This window comes from Manis pentadactyla, chromosome 15 (assembly GCF_030020395.1).
Source record: "Manis pentadactyla isolate mManPen7 chromosome 15, mManPen7.hap1, whole genome shotgun sequence".
Taxonomy (NCBI): Eukaryota; Metazoa; Chordata; class Mammalia; order Pholidota; family Manidae; genus Manis; species Manis pentadactyla.
In genome coordinates, this window is record NC_080033.1 from 35,753,269 (window position 1) to 35,769,898 (window position 16,630).

At 45.1% G+C, this 16,630-nt stretch overlaps 1 long non-coding RNA gene across 1 annotated transcript; it reads right to left on the minus strand.

Annotated features, from left to right (window-relative positions):
- Nucleotides 1–10,081: 10,081 nt before the first annotated feature.
- Nucleotides 10,082–15,665, minus strand: LOC118909982 (uncharacterized). Its single transcript, XR_005023790.2, has 3 exons — nucleotides 15,552–15,665; nucleotides 15,343–15,458; nucleotides 10,082–10,308 (listed from the first exon to the last, which is right to left on the minus strand). It is a non-coding gene; the product is annotated as an uncharacterized LOC118909982 (long non-coding RNA).
- Between the last annotated feature and the right edge of the window lie 965 nt (nucleotides 15,666–16,630).

The window sequence follows — 16,630 nt, forward strand, 5'->3', positions numbered from 1 at the left end:
ACTCATTTTTCTTTATTCTCCGGCGCCAGCCTCGGGCACCCACTCACCGGTCTTGCTGCCCTGTTTCCCTGGTAACCAGGGCCCTGCGCATGCACTGTGCCTGCGCTCTGGCCCGGATGGCTGGGGCTGGGTGTTCGGCAGTCCTGTGCTCCGTCTCCCTCCCGCTCTGCCTATTCTTCTCCGGCCGGGAGCTGGGGGGAGGGGCGCTCGGGACCCACCGGGATGGAGTTTGTATCTTACCCCCTTCACAAGGCGCTGGGTTCTTGCAGGTGTGGATGTGGTCTGGATATTGTCCTGTGTCCTCTGTTATTTATTCTAGGAAGGATTGTCTTTGTTATATTTTCATAGATATATGTGGTTTTGGGAGGAGATTTCTTTTGCTCTACTCACGCCACCATCTTGGCTCCGCCTCCCCACTGGATTTTAAAAATATAAAACTTGCATGTGTATTGGCAGGAGACACACATACTGGCCAGCCATCCACAGTAGAAGGCTCTCCCTAGTACTTAACGCCCTTCCTGCTTTACACTTTTGTGTGATGTGGCTGGTCTTCAAGGTCATCTAAGTTTGCTACCCCTGGCACCAGAAGCCCCTAAGGGCACTTTTGGCTTTGGCATTCTAGAATTCTATTAGAGCAAGAGGGACAATAAGTGGATAAAACAGGAGAAAAGGGGTAGAGGTAGAGAGGGAAGACAAAGGAGAAAGTTGGGGTGGGGAAAAACTGGAGAGAGAGAGCAAAGTTCTAAGATTCACCCCAACCTATCTCTTGGGTCAAAAGAAAACTCATGACTACTTCTCAGGAAACAGCATCAAAAATAAAAAACAAACCCTGGTGTGGGAGAGGCCCCCATTCCCTGAGCTGCCCAGGAGGCCTGACCATAGGCCGGGCCTGGGGATCGACTCACCTCCGCTCCACGAGGACTGCAACTCCCTGGGACGTCAAACAACCGCTCAGATGTGACTGACCTTGGGAAGCAGCACAGACCTTCCCTCTGGGGCTCCTCAGGGTTGCGGGGGTTCAGGCTGTTTCCAGAGCCAAACCCAGAGGAGTCCAAGGCTGGGAGGGGTAGGGCCCTGAGGTTCTGCAGCCCTGGCTGCGGTGCTGAATTATTAATGTTCATTTCAGTTATCCTTCAGTTCAGCAGAAATATGACAAAGCAATCTCAGATAATGAAATCACCCACATTTTCTGCTGTTCACAGCAGGCTTTCAGGGGCAAATCTTGCCTCCACCTTCACAGTGCCAATTGAGTTACACATTTATGGGTGTGGGGGGGTAACTCCCACATTATTATTGACTGGTGTGTAGTACATAGATTAGAGTGGCCTGAAGACCTTTCTTTCCGTGGGTCAGTGACTGTTCATGGTCAGCCAGTGGAGGAGGAACCTTTGCAGAACAAGCAACTGTCATTTCTGAGATGGTCTCCGAGGGGTATCAGTAGGCCCACAGCCCTGGTCTAGCCTGGAAAAGCTTAATTGTTCTCTCTGCTCCTCTCTCTCTCTCAATCTACCTGTCACTGAAACTTCATACTGAGCTGTACCCTTTTATGGCATCTTAAGACTCATCTAAGTACTTTCATAGGAAGAGAAGGGACTTGGCTAGAGTTATGTTGCTTTCTTTTCATTTTTTCTCTCCCCTCTACTATCTCTCTATGACTCTTTGTTTTAAAAAAAATTAAGAATCCATAATCCAACCAACCAGCAAACTAAAACTATCATCAGTCACTCAGAAACTCCAGAACTGTAAATCAGAGCAGACTTTTGCTAGTGGGCAGGACCTAGCCCTCAGGCACATATCTTAATTCTTCATGGTAGTCAAATCATCAAATCTTTGGTGACTGAACACATGAATTTTAGTTGACTATATTTTAAAATTGGGACTATCACACACAAATCTAGAGTTATGGCTTCTCTGAAATATCAGGAGATCTGGCCATTCCATGTCTGCAGAATAACAGTTGTCTGCTGATAAAACTTAATCAGTATATTTTACTTTTTCCCCATTCTTTGAATACTGGCAAGATATGCAACTTTATAGAACTGTTTAATTAGCATACACCATTCCCTAAAGCCAAGAGAAAAGCAGAAGAATTTGGTTGCTTTTGCCAGAAATATAAGTGGAATTTGTAAGATACTGACCTTTGCAGTGGTTGCCTTCAAAGTGTTATTTTCTTTTGAAATATTAATAGCTAGTTAACTATTGTTCACAGATCTTAACTTATTCTCATCTTAAATGTTTATAGGAGATAGGAGTACTCCAATATAAACAATAAAAATATTTCTCCGGCTTCAGTAGAGGTGACCAGATCAATATCACCGTGGGATGGAGAATGTATCATGGTTCTCCAGAGAAGCAGAACGAATAGGATAAAAATATTTAATATAAGGACTTGGCCCACATGATTATGGAAGGTGCAAAGTTCCACAATCTGCTATCTTCAGGCTGGAGATGCAGGAAAGCTGGTGGGGTAGTCCAAGCCCGAAAGGCAGTCAATGATCTAAGTCCCAGTCCAAGTGCAGGAAAAGACCAAAGCTCACGTAGCCAGGCAAAGAGGGTGAATTCTTCCTTTTTCTGCTGTTTTTTTTTTTCTATTTAAGCTCTCAATGGATTGGATGAAGCCCATTCACACTGGGCTTCACTCAGTCTAATGGTTCAAATACTAATCTCATTTGGAAACATCCTCACAGACACACCTAGAATAATGTTTAGTCAAATACCTGGGCACCCAGTGTCCTGGTCAAGGTGACACATGAAATTCACCCTCACAGGGGCTAAAATCAAACTGAGGAAAGAAGCGGTGTGAAGCACACATACACTCAGAGAAGCTTCTCCAGACAGCCCAGACAGTCTTCGGCCTTCCGGGTACCAATGGGTAATGGCTGGTAGTTTTCAGCTGTTGGGTAATATTCCGTAGTGGTTTGTATGTCACTCACACTGAGTTTGGGATGTTCTCAATTCTCCTTTGCATCCCCTTAACAAATCCTGATGGCTTAGTCCTGAGATTCCCTTTGCCTCAGGCTCCCTTGAGCCCTAGGCCTGGGGACACCTTTGTGGAGCTGGTTTGAGCTCCTTCATGTCTCTGACTGGGCTCAGAGCTGAGCAGTGGGCTTGCACTGAGGCCAGGCTTGTGGGTTAGTGTCTGCCCCACCTCATGGAATGTGAAGATACAACAATAAATACACTGAATATCAGCCTTTTAAAAACTCAGGACTGGATGTTTGGCTTTCTGCATTTAGTGCCCTAAAAATGGCTCCAGCAAACAATCAGACACACGCACACAGACACAGAAAACAAGAAAAGACAACAACCACAAAAACTGGGAGATAAATCACAGCTCTCTTGGAAGAATCTCTTTGGATGTCACCTTGTCCAGCCCTCTGCCTCCAGACAGATTGACCCTGGCCCCAGCCCAGAATGATGGAAACCTTTCCTCTTCACTAAGCCTTGGACCCCTGCCTCCCCAGTGGTGCCTCTTCAGGTCATCGGAGGGGATAACGCATCATTCTGGTAGCACAGCCCTGTCTATGGTTTGCCTTTGGGCTGGAGCCTCAGGGCCAGCCCCTCAGGAGCCCCTTACCGCCTCTCCATTCCCTGGCAAATGTCTCTTTATCAGTTGCTCACAATCAGCTTCTCAGAGCACTTTTGGCTTTTATTTTCTCCCTATGAACATTATCTATTTGTCCAATTCATCCCAAAATAGACCAGCCTAGCCATCCCATAATACCCCTATCCTGTGTCACTCAAAACAGGGGCCCGGCAGGAGCTCTCAGCTCTTCTTCCTGTCCTTTCTCTTCTTTAATAAGCACACCCCAGGCTTCAGTCATGCCTTTCCTCCAGATTCATGAGTTGGCTGCTTTTGCAACAGCCCCAGATCCTGGCAGATAAATCTCCCCCAGACCTGTCAGCGCACACAGAGGGGAACAGCTCAGCCGGGTCGTCTGAGAGGTGACTGTGGAGATGCCAGATTTATCACCTACCCTGTCCCATAGGGCGTGTCTTCCATGACCTTCAGAATGAAGCAGGGGCCAGTGTATGATTTTTGCTGTGAGGGACTTAGATGCCACAGGCACTCCTCTGAAGATGCCCTCTTGCTTGCCCTTGGTGACCAATGGAGAGCCTGCTCATGGAAGATGGCAGATGAGGGGCCCTTAGCTCCCCGGGGACTTGCCGCCACTGGAGGGAAACATCTGATTTCTAGCCCAGCTGTCCAGGGTCATTCTGGGTTAATTTTAGCTGTTTCCATGCCCCTGGATGGACCACACATTTTTCCTCCTTAGCCACGTCCAAGGCTCTCTTCTCGTGCAGCCCCAGCGCCTGCCCAAGCAAAATTGAGACATGTGCTTATGACAATGTGTTTCCATGAAGACAGATCGCTCCCTCTCCAAGGTCAAAGCTCCCGCTGGCCAGGCTCTTTGGCAAATGATTCATCAAACAGGGCAGCGGGCAGCAGACAGTCAGCTCTCAGGCCCCTGGCTGGTTGGCTCGTCAAAACCTTTCAGAGGATTATTGTGCCCTATAGAACTTTTCTCCTTCCACTGTCTGTCTGTGCCTCCTCTGCTGGCCCCCCAACACAGAGGGATGAGTTGGCACAATATCGGAAATTATGACAGGGGCCCAGAAGGCAAAGCAAATCCTTCTGCAGAAATTGGGGGAAATATCTCATTTTGCAAAGCAAGAGCCATGGTCCCCTGTGAGGTTTAAAAAAGTGAAACAGCAAAGACATGGCCTGTTGTGTCTGTCCGTTGACTTGCCTGTCTAGCCCGTAACACAGTGCTGGCTCTTACTAATCAGTTTATTGACTATTTATTAAACTCCTACTATTAGCCTGGCACTGGGCACATGATTACTACCCTCATGGAGCTTACCTTCTTGTAGGAGGTGCCGCTCTATAAAGAGGTGAAAGGAATAAACGGGAAGTAATGAATTGGTAATGTGTTACAAAGCTTATTCTGGAAGGCAGCCTCTGAAGTGGAGCCCCATGATTCCACTTTCTGGTACTCATACCCTCCTGTAATTCTCTCCCCTCGAGTGTGGCCTGGGCCTGGTGACTCATTTCTAAAGAATGTAAGATAACAAAATCAATGGAATGTCACTTTGAAGATTTATAAAAAGACCATGACTTCTGTCATGCTTGTTACTAATCTCTTTCTGTCTGAGCCCTGCTCTGATAGAAGCCAGTTACCATGTGAGCACAGCACACGTGGCAGGGAACTGACTTCTGTCAGAATCTCAGCCAGCAAGGACCCCAGTCCTGTCGCAGCCTCGTGAGTGCCTGGAGGTGGCTTCCCCTTGAGTCGACCCTTGATATGGCTGCAGCTTCAGTCAGCACCTTGGTTCCAGGCTGTGAGAGACCCTGAGCTCCCTGACCCACAGAAGCTATGAGATAATGAATATTGGTTTTTTTAAGCTGCTAAATTTTGGGAGTGATGTTTTACACAGCAATACTATCAAATGGAGTTTTTTAAAAAGAGACAGAGGAAGCCCTACTGAAAGGGGGTGTCCAGGAATGGCTATTCTGAGGACAGTCACATTTAAGGTGAGAACTGAAGGATGAATATGACCAGCCATACCAAAATCTGGAAGAACAGCATTTGAGGCAAAGGGAACAGCACATGCAAAGGCTCTTGGGTTGGAAAGGGCTTGGGTTATTTTAAGAGTTGTGGTGACAGAGTGTGGATGCTCTGCTAGCCCCCTGACACATTGTTGGGGTAACTGAGGCAGAGAGAGTTTCCATCACCAGTCTAATGTCACACAGCTAGAAAGGAGGTAGGTCTTGGAGTCAAGCCCAGGTTTTTCTGAATCTAGAACATGTGTATTTATTCTACCTCTTAGTATCACATGACTTCATTCAATTGTTTATCAGATATCCCCCATTCTCCTGCTATGAACTAGGTACAAGAATTGCTATCTTGAAATATTTCACAATTTAGAGGGAGATATAGGTACAGAGAGCTAATATTTTTCCAGGGCTTTATTCTTTTGTTCTTTATACAAACCCTGCCAGGTAGCTGGGAGTGGGAAAAGGGGCCATTGTGCCCATTTATAGACAAGTAAAGTGGAACCCAAAGGGGATAATGGGCCAGCCTGAGGGCACATTGTTAGTGAAGGCACAATGAGGTCTTGACCCCAGGTCCTCTGCCTCAGAGTCTCTGCTCTCTCCTCTGCCCCCCAATATCTTGATTTACACAGAAACCTCGAAAAAGGTGGAGACTCCTTTTGAAGGTCAAGAGCACTCTCCTTAGAACCTAGCTCTGATATGAAACTAGATTTTGTGGATCACAGTTCGTGAACTGTGGCACATGCGTATAGGACAGTTCTCACAAAGCACCTGAATGTGAACTAATCAGGTATGTTAGGTGAACGTCTTAAACTTTACAGTTTCCACCATTGCCTTCATTTAAATCACTAGACTTTCTGGTTCATTAACTAGAGGAATGTGCAAAATGTGCAAGGCTCCTTCTGGCTCTCAAAGTGGGCGCTTCCCCTCTCCTTGCCTGCCGATCCCCCACCACCCTTCTAGTCTTAATGTAAACGTTACTTCCTCAGACAGTCCTGGCTTGATTCCCCTACCAAAATTAGGGTTCCCCTATTACGAGATCTCACAGCAACCTATGCATCTCCTTTGCCATTACCGCAATGCGTAGATATGCATTAACTCTTGTGCTCATTTATTCAGTGTGTGTCTCCCACACTCAGCCGTAAGCCTCACAGTGTATTCAGAGTTTACTCTTGAATCTCAGCCTAGCTCGGTGTTTGGGAACCCAGTAAATGTTGTTAAATTAAAATGATGCTTTGGACTCATCACACTCCGTGGGGTGCATTACTGAGTCATGGGTACAGGAGGATGGAAGGAACAAACACCTTTGGGGCAGGGGTGACATTGTCTGTGAGCAACCAGAATATGACAATACCAAGAATTATAACAGCAGCTAGTATGTACTGAGTGCTCAGTGTGTAAGGATTTCAAGGAGTAGTTTAGAAACCGTTATTTTGCGCACAAGTATTCTCATGTGCAAGTGATACTCTGACTAACATGTCCTAGTTCATCAGGGACTGTCTCATTTTTAAAACTGAAAGTCCTGCATCCTAGGGACCCCCCAAGGCTCAGACAAAACAAGATGGTTGGTTATCCTAGAGAGGGAAAATAGTCAGTAGACCGTTGCCAAAAAAAAAAAAATAGGATTTATAAGAGAAAAGGGAGAGAGGAGAGAGAAAAAACCCTGCAGTGAGTCTGGGAACAGTGAATCTTGCTTGCATTTGGCAGGTGTGTGTGTGTGTCGGGGGAGGAGGTGGTGAACTGATTAGTTAGTGGCTATCAAAGTGCCAGGCTGTGCATCCCATCCTTGAGCAGGATGGAGAGGGATATTAAAGAAAACAATTCTAATTTTTATCATTTCTGCAGAAAACCTGTGTATGTGGCAGGCTGCTCTGGGTCATGTCAGCTGGTTCTTTATGCCAGCACCTCCAGTGAAGTTAGACAGCTCTTCACCATTTCCTTCATCAGAATTTTTTAGTGGTCTGTGCTAAGTACTACAGTGCAGCATAAACACTAAGCTTTGGGAATGCAGAGCCAGGGAGACCTCAGTTTCAAGATTAGGGAGAGGACCTGGCATTTGGGAAGGAAGAGTATTTATTCCCCGGTGTTTCAAGTGGGAAGCTTCAGCCCTCAGTAACCTCCCAAGTAAATGTCGCTTTGGGTCATCAAGGCATGCACGGAGGCCTTGGGTGGTTGTTTCTGGAATTTGTGGTCCCTGGGGGAAGGAAGTTCTGCTCACACCATGGCACTGGCAGGTGAGGGTTGCATGGTTCTGAATTAAAATTCTAAACACATTGGCTACAGAAACCCTCCGATTTCTCAGGCAGCAGATACAGAACGTGGAAAAGAACTTTTCAACAACTTGAAAGAACATCCTGGGCCATTAAAGACAAGGGGGATTCCTAGGCATAACAAAAGTTATCCCATTCTTGTGTAGCTTTCAGAGGCCCACAGGAGGCAGGCAGGAATATCTGGTACAGAGGGCAGGGTGTGGACAGAAAGACTCTCCATTCTTGACTGGGATCATTACCTGATTCATTCATTTGCCCATTAAAATCCATTCCTTTCTTCATTCTTTCATTTCTGTCCATTCATTCATTGACTGATTGTTTCTTTATTTTTATGTATTAATGGGCTCACTTATTCCTTTATTTGTGCTCATCCTCAACCTCCGTTCCTATGTTTTTACTGAGCACTTACTATGTGCTCAGAGTTGTGCTGAGTGTTCTGGTCCAGAAAGGGTCCCTGCCTCAGGGAGCTCTCCTTCCTGCTGAGCTGACAGATCCCTCCCCCACAACCCTGATCCAGGGAGGCTGGTGATGGGCCTTAGACGATGCCCATTTGGGAACATTGGTCACCTCCACTCCATGAAGGCCTCCTGGATGCTCCTCAGAGTCATGGGGATGCTCAGTGCAGAGTCCGTGGGCTTCTTGGCCATGCCTCTGGGGACTGGACCATGTGGGTGACCCATAAAAAGATCTGGCTGCAAGTGGATTTTCTTCTGGCTGTGTTGTTACAGTTAGATTTCCATTCCTGAATTTTGCTGGCCACGTTTACAAGGTGGAGGCAGAGGCAGGTAATTTTAGGGGGATCCTAGGTCTCCCTTGTCTGTCTACACAGCCCCAAGAATCTGGAGGTTATAGAGAGGATTTTACTTCTCTCACATTACTCAAAATGCTTATAGGAAACCAAGCTAAGAGGAAGTTCAGAGACCAGGCAGCAGAATTCCAAGGAAGGCTGCCCAAGGCCAGGTGTTCCATCTTCATGGGTCCTGCTGAGCACTCAGCTGGGCTGCAAACCAGTCCTGGGCTGGACATTATGGGAGACCTGACGGAAGCAACAGCTTAGCCCATCCTTTGCAAGATGCAATAAAATAACATGAAACACAAAATAACTCACACTTATTTATGATTAGCAAAGTGCTTTACTATTTATCAAAAGCTTTTACACTGCTGTTCTCATTTGAGCCTCACATGGACTGTGTGAGGAGGTGGAATATTATTATTTTCACTTTGCATGTGAAGAGAATACTTGAATTCTAAAAGTCACACCCTAATAGAAAGCAGAGTCAGGATTCAAACCCAGACCTGTTTGTGTCTGTGCCATGAGCCTGTACCATAGCATCTAACAGGTGAGAGGGTATGGCCATCTTAGGTAGGGGAAATCTGGAGAAGTAAGAAGTCACTACAGCTAGGTGCAGTCAGGGGAGGCTTCTTGGAGGAGTTGGCTTTCCTTTAGATTGAGGAGTCAGAACAGGTCCTGAATTTGCCCTTCTTTTTACCACCCAGCCTCCTTAATGAAACAGAATGGATTTCATCTGCCAGCTCTCACCTCTGCCTGGGGAGTGGGAAACATATCTTTTATTTCTCAGTAATATCAAGACCTAGGCATGACAACTAAATGGCTCAGAGAGTTTAATCGTTTAATAGGCAGCTTTGCCTAAGAGCAGAAATAAGAACTGACATGTAGTCCTCTTCATGGGTAAATATAATCAGTCTGGTTATTACACTCCATATTTTCCTTAAGCCCCCGCACTCAAGTGGCAAAAGGAAACTGCTAGCTTTTGGTAACTCTCAAAACCAAGAACCTTTGCTAGGGATGCAGTAATTTGATTTACCTCAGAAATAAGCCAACATTACGATGCTCGGTTTGCAATTTCAATATGCAGAGATTAATTTACATGCAGAGCTAATTAAGCAACTGAAACACCCACTAATTGATTATTACATGAAAAAGAACACATCAGTTTGGAGAAATCCACTCTACAAGGTTGCACGATATTTGCAAACTTAATTGCCAAGTGGAAATTCCTCTTCTAGTGGCTAATACATTTAACCAATTAACCTTTGCTAGGATGGCCTTTAATTCTGGGAGTCCAGCAGCACTTGTCAGGAAGGCTTTAGTCTGCTTTTTCAAACTCAAAGTCAGAAAAGACAGCAGCTCTGGGCTGATTTCTACACTTAGCACAGGGCTGGTTCAGAGTAGGAGCTCACAATAAATGCTTGTGAATACATATCCAAAGAGTGTACAGCAGTTACTTTCCATTTATTTTTGATTACAAGATTTCCTGGATGACACCCCTGGAAGGCATTATTACTCACCCCCTCCCTTTTTAAAGCTACGAGGTATTTATAGAAATGTATTAACTAGTCCAGTCACAAAGTTGGCAGAGGGTGGAGTTGTGCTTTGAACTGAGGTCTTCTAGCTCTGGGTTCAGTGCTTATTCTCCATTTCAGTCTCCTTCCTGTGTCCCAGTAACCAAGACTGAAAATCTGCAGGGATAGAACAAATAGTCATCCTTGGAGCATGACATGATGCCTCCAAAGGCGCCCAGTTTCAAAGTATCAACAATTCTGCTGTGGTGATGTGCTGGACTCCCTGCACATTGAGTGGTTCTCATGAGTTAAGGAGGGTCTGGATTTCTGTTTAAGTCTTGTGTTAGGTGTAAAGGCCTCTTAAAGGTGTCATCATTAATCTTTCCCAGTCATTATTACCCAGGCACAGATTCACATTGTAGATAGGGTTATAGACTACAAAGGGCCAAGGGTGTGGGATATGGGACAGATATGTTTTGATAGGTCAGACAGATGGAGCAACTACCTAAGTCTGCGGCCCAGGAAGGAACAGTCCTGATGGAGTGAGGGTCTTGAGTTGCTAGAATCAGCACAAGAGCATGGTGCATGTAAGATTTTGAAGTGGAAAGAGTAGAAATTATGAGGCAAAGGGACATAGGAGGGATACTCTGCTGCTTACTATGCGTGTGGTGTTAAGAAAGTTATGCAATGCCTTCAAGACCTCCATTTCCTCACCTGCAAAGTGGGAGTCAGGCGTCTGCCCTTCTGGGCATGTGTGAGGTTTAATGAAAGCTCTTAGCACAGCACCAGGTACTCAGGGACTGGCCAGCACCTGGCGGCTCTTATTGCAACTGTTCTGGGCAGCTTATTCCCCCCAGTGCTGGACAGAGACCTGCATTCCAGTCCTGGGTCATTGGTAAACTCACTGTGGGTCCTTTGTCAATATCCTCCTTCTTTAGGTCTCAATTTTTCCCTCATAAAATGAAGTAGTCAGACTAGATGATTTCTAAGGGCCTCTATAGCCAATTCATTCATTTATTGCTTGATAATTATGTCTTAACGCTTAATATATGCCAGGAGCTGTGCCAGGCACTGGGGATATAGCTTGGAGAGAGAAGATCTCTCTTTAAGGGAGCTCGCTTCCATTGAAGGATCTGACTATAAACAAGTAAGTGAGGTATTTTCAGATGGGGATCAGTTCTGTAAAGAAAAGCAAGGGAATCTATATTCATCAAACTTCCTTTTTTCCTCTGCAAGGTGCAGGAACAAACATTAAAAGGTTTAAGGACAAAAAAAGGCAAGGGCAGGTGTTTGTTGGCAGCATTAGATACTGTCACAAAGCCCAAAGAAGAGCTGAACACCTAAACATCAGGAAATACAAGAACCAAACAAGTTCTGGGACCCCACAACTGGATTCCATGGAACTTCCTTTCTGGAAGACTCCTAACAGCTTGCTGTCACCATCTCTTTTCTTTGACCTGCTATGTACATTAGCTTCAATCTTCTATCTTTCTGTGGATTCTCTTTCCCATTCCATCTAAAAGATATGGTCAAGGTCCCATTCTACAGACCTCCAGAGAGAACCTGTTCTTCTTTTCTCAGCCATGGGCTTAAAAATCCCAGGGTAGGGACTCTGATTGGTTCACTTGTGTCAGGTGTCTACTGTGGACCAATCAACTGTACATTGAGCAGTGCACATGGCATACAAACATGGCTGCTGTAACCTTATGGAGAGAAGGTAGGAGGGGCAGTTCCCTGGGAGTGGTGGTGGTGGTGGTGGTGAGAACTGCCAATCCAATGCACAGATTAAACAGACTGTGATGAATGCAAAGAGTCCCGAATCCCATTTGCTTTGGAGTTTGAAGTCAATTACCAAATAAAAGGTAGTGTTTTAGCATACTGGAAGGTTGTTTTGTATGTGAAATCCATAGACTTGGTTTTTTATCCCATATCAAACACTGACCTGATGCATGACCTTAGACAAGTCATGTACTTTCTCTGAACCTTCAGTGGAAAAATGGGATAATAATATTAGAGTTATTGTGAGGTTAGCTGAAAAGCAAGGATAATAAGAGGCTTTGACTATTCTGTAGTAAGGTACAGTTTATGGGGTTCTCAGAAAAGGGTGGATACTGCAGAGATGAGAGGAAGGGAACTTACCAGAGAACTCTGCAGGAATTCTTCCATGGTGGAGGCAAATTCTGCACAGGCTATGGGATCTGGGTGCCTGGCACTGGGCTGGTCAGGATACACTGAGATCCCTTTTGCAGATACCCCATGAAGAACCTCTCTACAGTTTCTTCTGGAGAAGCCAGAGCCTTGGTGCCCAACCCACTCAAGCCCATACTAAATACAAGCCTCCAATGCTTGAAGTGGCAGCTTCTAATTACCATTTCCATTTCCTGGTATTCATAATTTTACATGGGGTTTCAAAACTAATCACTTCACCCAGGGTTCTAAGAACTACTGCAATCAATAGAAAATAACTTTCTAAATTCATCAGCACTTAGACAAAAGAAGTTCATTCACCCCCATGCAGGCAGCTTTTGGATACTTGGGGCTCTTTGCCTGATTCACAATCAGGACATATGCATTCATGTTTATAACCATCATAGGTCACTCCCAGAATGCGGGCTGGTGGCAGGTTTTTAATTCTGTTAACACAGGCTGCCAGATAGACACATCTCCCCCCACAGAGTGAGACATAAATTTTCCTGAGTAACTGGAGACAAGCTGTTTGGTGTAACCATCTGTGCAGGGCTTCACAGCCAGCAGGAGAGGGAGGCTGCTCCACTCCCCATTGACCCAACCCATTCCACTGACTTCACAGTGGAATTCCAATTTTTTCTCTCTCTCTGGGACTTTGGGATCTTAATAAGTCACTCTAGACTCCTTTCCTCAACCCCAAGTCCTCTCCCCTACACTTCATTCTTATTGCCATTACCCTGTCCAGGCTACTAGTGTCTCTTGTCTATATTTACTGCATCACTCTCCTAAGTGGTTTCTTTGACTTTATTTTTTCTCTTATATTTGATCATGTCACTCTCTTGCTTGAAACACATTTGGCAAACCTACACACATATTAGAATGGCTGACATAAAAAATACATTTAAGAGCTGAAGAGGATGTGGAGCAACTGGAACTCTTATATGTTATTTGTGAGAATAGAAAATAGTATATTCTGGAAAACAGTTTGGAAGTTTCTTTAAAAGTTAAATGTACAGCTAACATATGACATGGCAATCCCACTCCTACATATTTTCCCTAGAGAAATGAAAATTTATGTTCATACAAAGACCTGTGAACAAATATTTATAGCAGCTCTGTTCATAATTGCCCCACACTAATAACAACCCAAATAACCTTCAATAGGGGCATAAACATCCATATGGTGGAATACTACTCAGCAGTAACACAAAGGATCAGCTATTGACACTGGCAACTACTTGGATGAATCTTAAAGGTATTATGCTGAATGAAAGAAACCAGTCTCAAAAGGCAGAAAGGCAAAACTGTAGTGATGGAGAAGAGATCAGTGACTACCAAGAGAGGATGTGATTAAAAGGAGATTTTAGAGGTTACGGAACTGTTTTGTATCCTAATTATGGTGGTATATACATTAATCTGTACATATGTTAAAATTCATAGAACTGTGTAACCGAAGCATTTTACTGTATGATATTTTTAAAAATCGAATAAAATAAGCCCTTTGCAAAAATTCAAATTACTTGGAATAGTATTAGAGCATCTCAGTTTTAGCTTCTGCCTTCCTCACTGGGTCAGTCTTTGGTCCCTCTCCTGGTGATACTTGAGCACTAGAAATACCAAAATACTTGGGTTACTCCAAAGCTTTCCACCTTACTGATGTAATAAACTCCTATTCATCCTTCAAATATTTCTCAAACTAACCACATTTGTGTAGCTTTCTTCCTGAGTTCTTCCACCAGCTTTAAGATTCTTTCTTCTATACTACTTCTGTGTCTGTATCTAGTAAATTCTTCTACTATTGAGTATTATACTTCATTATAATGGACTGCTGCCGGTTTCTCTGGCATGACTTTTTGTCCCTAAGGACTTCTTTGGCAGTGTGGGGACCAGCTTACCCTGTACTCAAGTAGAGCCTGGGATCTGGGTTTCCCAAGAGGTGCACTCAGTTTAGCTCCCTGTTACTGGTTAGGTTTTCCAGAAGCTGATGGGATGTGGGATGCAGAATACTAATTATGGCATCAATCCCTGGTAAATGAAGGGGGAGTAAGCAGGACTAAGCAAAGGAAGAAGTTGAATTGCACTGGGAGCCTAAGTATTGGCCAGCTCCACCCAAGAGGCAAATGCTGCCTCCCAGACTTGCCCAGAAGGGACTTTATGTCCCCCACCTCACTCAGTCACTGGATATGGGCAGCCCTGAGTACTGTGTGACTTCCAGCAAGACAGTGCTCTGCAGCTGAGGCAGATTCTGGAGAAACGACAGGTTGAGGCCGTCTGTTGGCCACACTCTGCAGTAGGGCTGCAAGCCCTTCCCTTCAGGGCTATCTGGGTGGCATGTCTGTATATTCTTCAGGGTCCAAATGAAAATGCCTTGGGCTCCAGACAGATAATACCTGTGAGTGAACTGGGCTGAGTGTGATATAATGTGGAGCAGTGTGGGCTGTGGTGGACTAAGTTACAGTCATTACTCAACTCTAGTTGGCTTGTGCCAAGCAGTCATACTGTTGCCCAAATTAAAGAGATTCTGGATGCTTTGAGATTTACATACAATTTTGGTTCTTAGACCACCATGTAGTTAGCCAGGTATAACACCTCTGAATGTCTCTAGGTTACATTTGATCTAGAGTGCCTGGCATTCATTTTGAGTGGTCTTGGGGGCAGGAGAAAGTTTGAGGTTTTTCTGGACTCCAGAGCCATCTCACAGAGCTGGGTAGCTCTTAGGGGAGAAAGGCTGGGCAGGAGCATAAAGTTTCCCTTTCATGGATATCTACCACCTCCAGGCATTTCCCATTTGGTACATGTGATTGAAGTCAGAACTGAGGGTGCTTGTTTTGGAAGTGAACTGGCCTCAGAAAGGGAATGAGGTACCCCAGATGGGCCCCCAAATGCTTGATTTTAAAGGCTCTGGAATTGGTGACCTGTGCAAAATGAGACCACATCTGCTCCTGTGCACCTTAATTACACCTGGGTCTCGTGGAGCCAAGATTGCATGTGTTTAAGACAGCATCCCAGATCCTGTCTACTCACCCTTGCCAACATGGCAGCCCGGGTTTTTAATTCCATGGGGTCAGGAAGCAAGAGTATGATTTTCCTGGTGAGTATGCCATGCAGATCACTGTCTGGAGGGAGGAAACAGCACGGACCTAGGGGATTGAAGGAGAAATACAAGGCAGGTTAAAATAAAACCTTCAGAAGCCACAGGGTACATTGAGGACTGAGTGAGTCTTGGAGCATACTGGCCAGGGGCTCATGCTGCTGAAGCTGCACCTCCCGGTCCCCCAACCTCTTTCATTTCCTCTTGGAAATAATTTGCAGATTCCCTGGCCAGGACCTCCAAAGAGAGTCCTGTAAAAATCTCTCTTCCTCATTCCTGTGCACAGGCAGGCAGAGTGAGTGCTGAGTAACCTGGTTATTTTCCAAAGGTCAGCTTGTGTAGTAGGTGTGATTTCTGGGAAACAATTCACATCAGCTAGCACAGTGACTTATGGGGCTAGAGATGCACAAAGGGGAAATGGGCCTTATGGAATCCTTTGGACTCCTGAGTTTGAGCACTGCTGTGGAGAAGAGAGGAATATTTTGTGAAGTATCTTTTGTCAGCAGGATGGAAGGGCCAAAGCGCTGTGAGCTACAGCAGTTATCTATTGTTGCATAAGACAGTACTTTAAAATGTAGTGGCTTAAAACTATAGTCATTTAATTTGCTCATGACTCTATAGTCATGTTTTATGTAGGCCTCCCATATGACTGTAGTCTTCTCACGGCTTGGTTGGGTGGCCTCAGGTGGTTTCCTCATGTGTCTGCTAATTGGTGTGGGCTATCAGCTGAGCTAGACTTTCCCAGCAAGTGGCCCTGTACTTGTCAGCACAGTGGCTACATTCCAAAGCAGCAAGAAAGGAGATAAGCTCCAAGGCACAAGGTGTGCCTTCATCATTCCTGCTGCTGTGTCATGGCCAAGGCAAGTCACATGGCCAAGTTAATTTGGGAGAGACCTATAGAAGGTTGAGAATCCAGAGAGATATGTCTCATTAGGGCCATTATTAGCATACACAGCATGTTTAGAAAGAAGCTGTGTGCAATTCCTATTTCATTCATTCATTCATTTTCAAGAAACATCTATTGAGCATCAACCAGATGGTAGGCCCTCCTGGGCACAGGGCATTTCACAGTGAGCAGACAAGCACTCCTGTTGTCCGAGCTTTCACAATCTTTTTTACAATTTTAAAATCTGTAAGATTTCACATCTTACAGTCAGATGTGTTAAGGACTATGGACAAAAATAAGGCAGAGGAGGATAGGGAATCCAGGGCTCCCTGGCT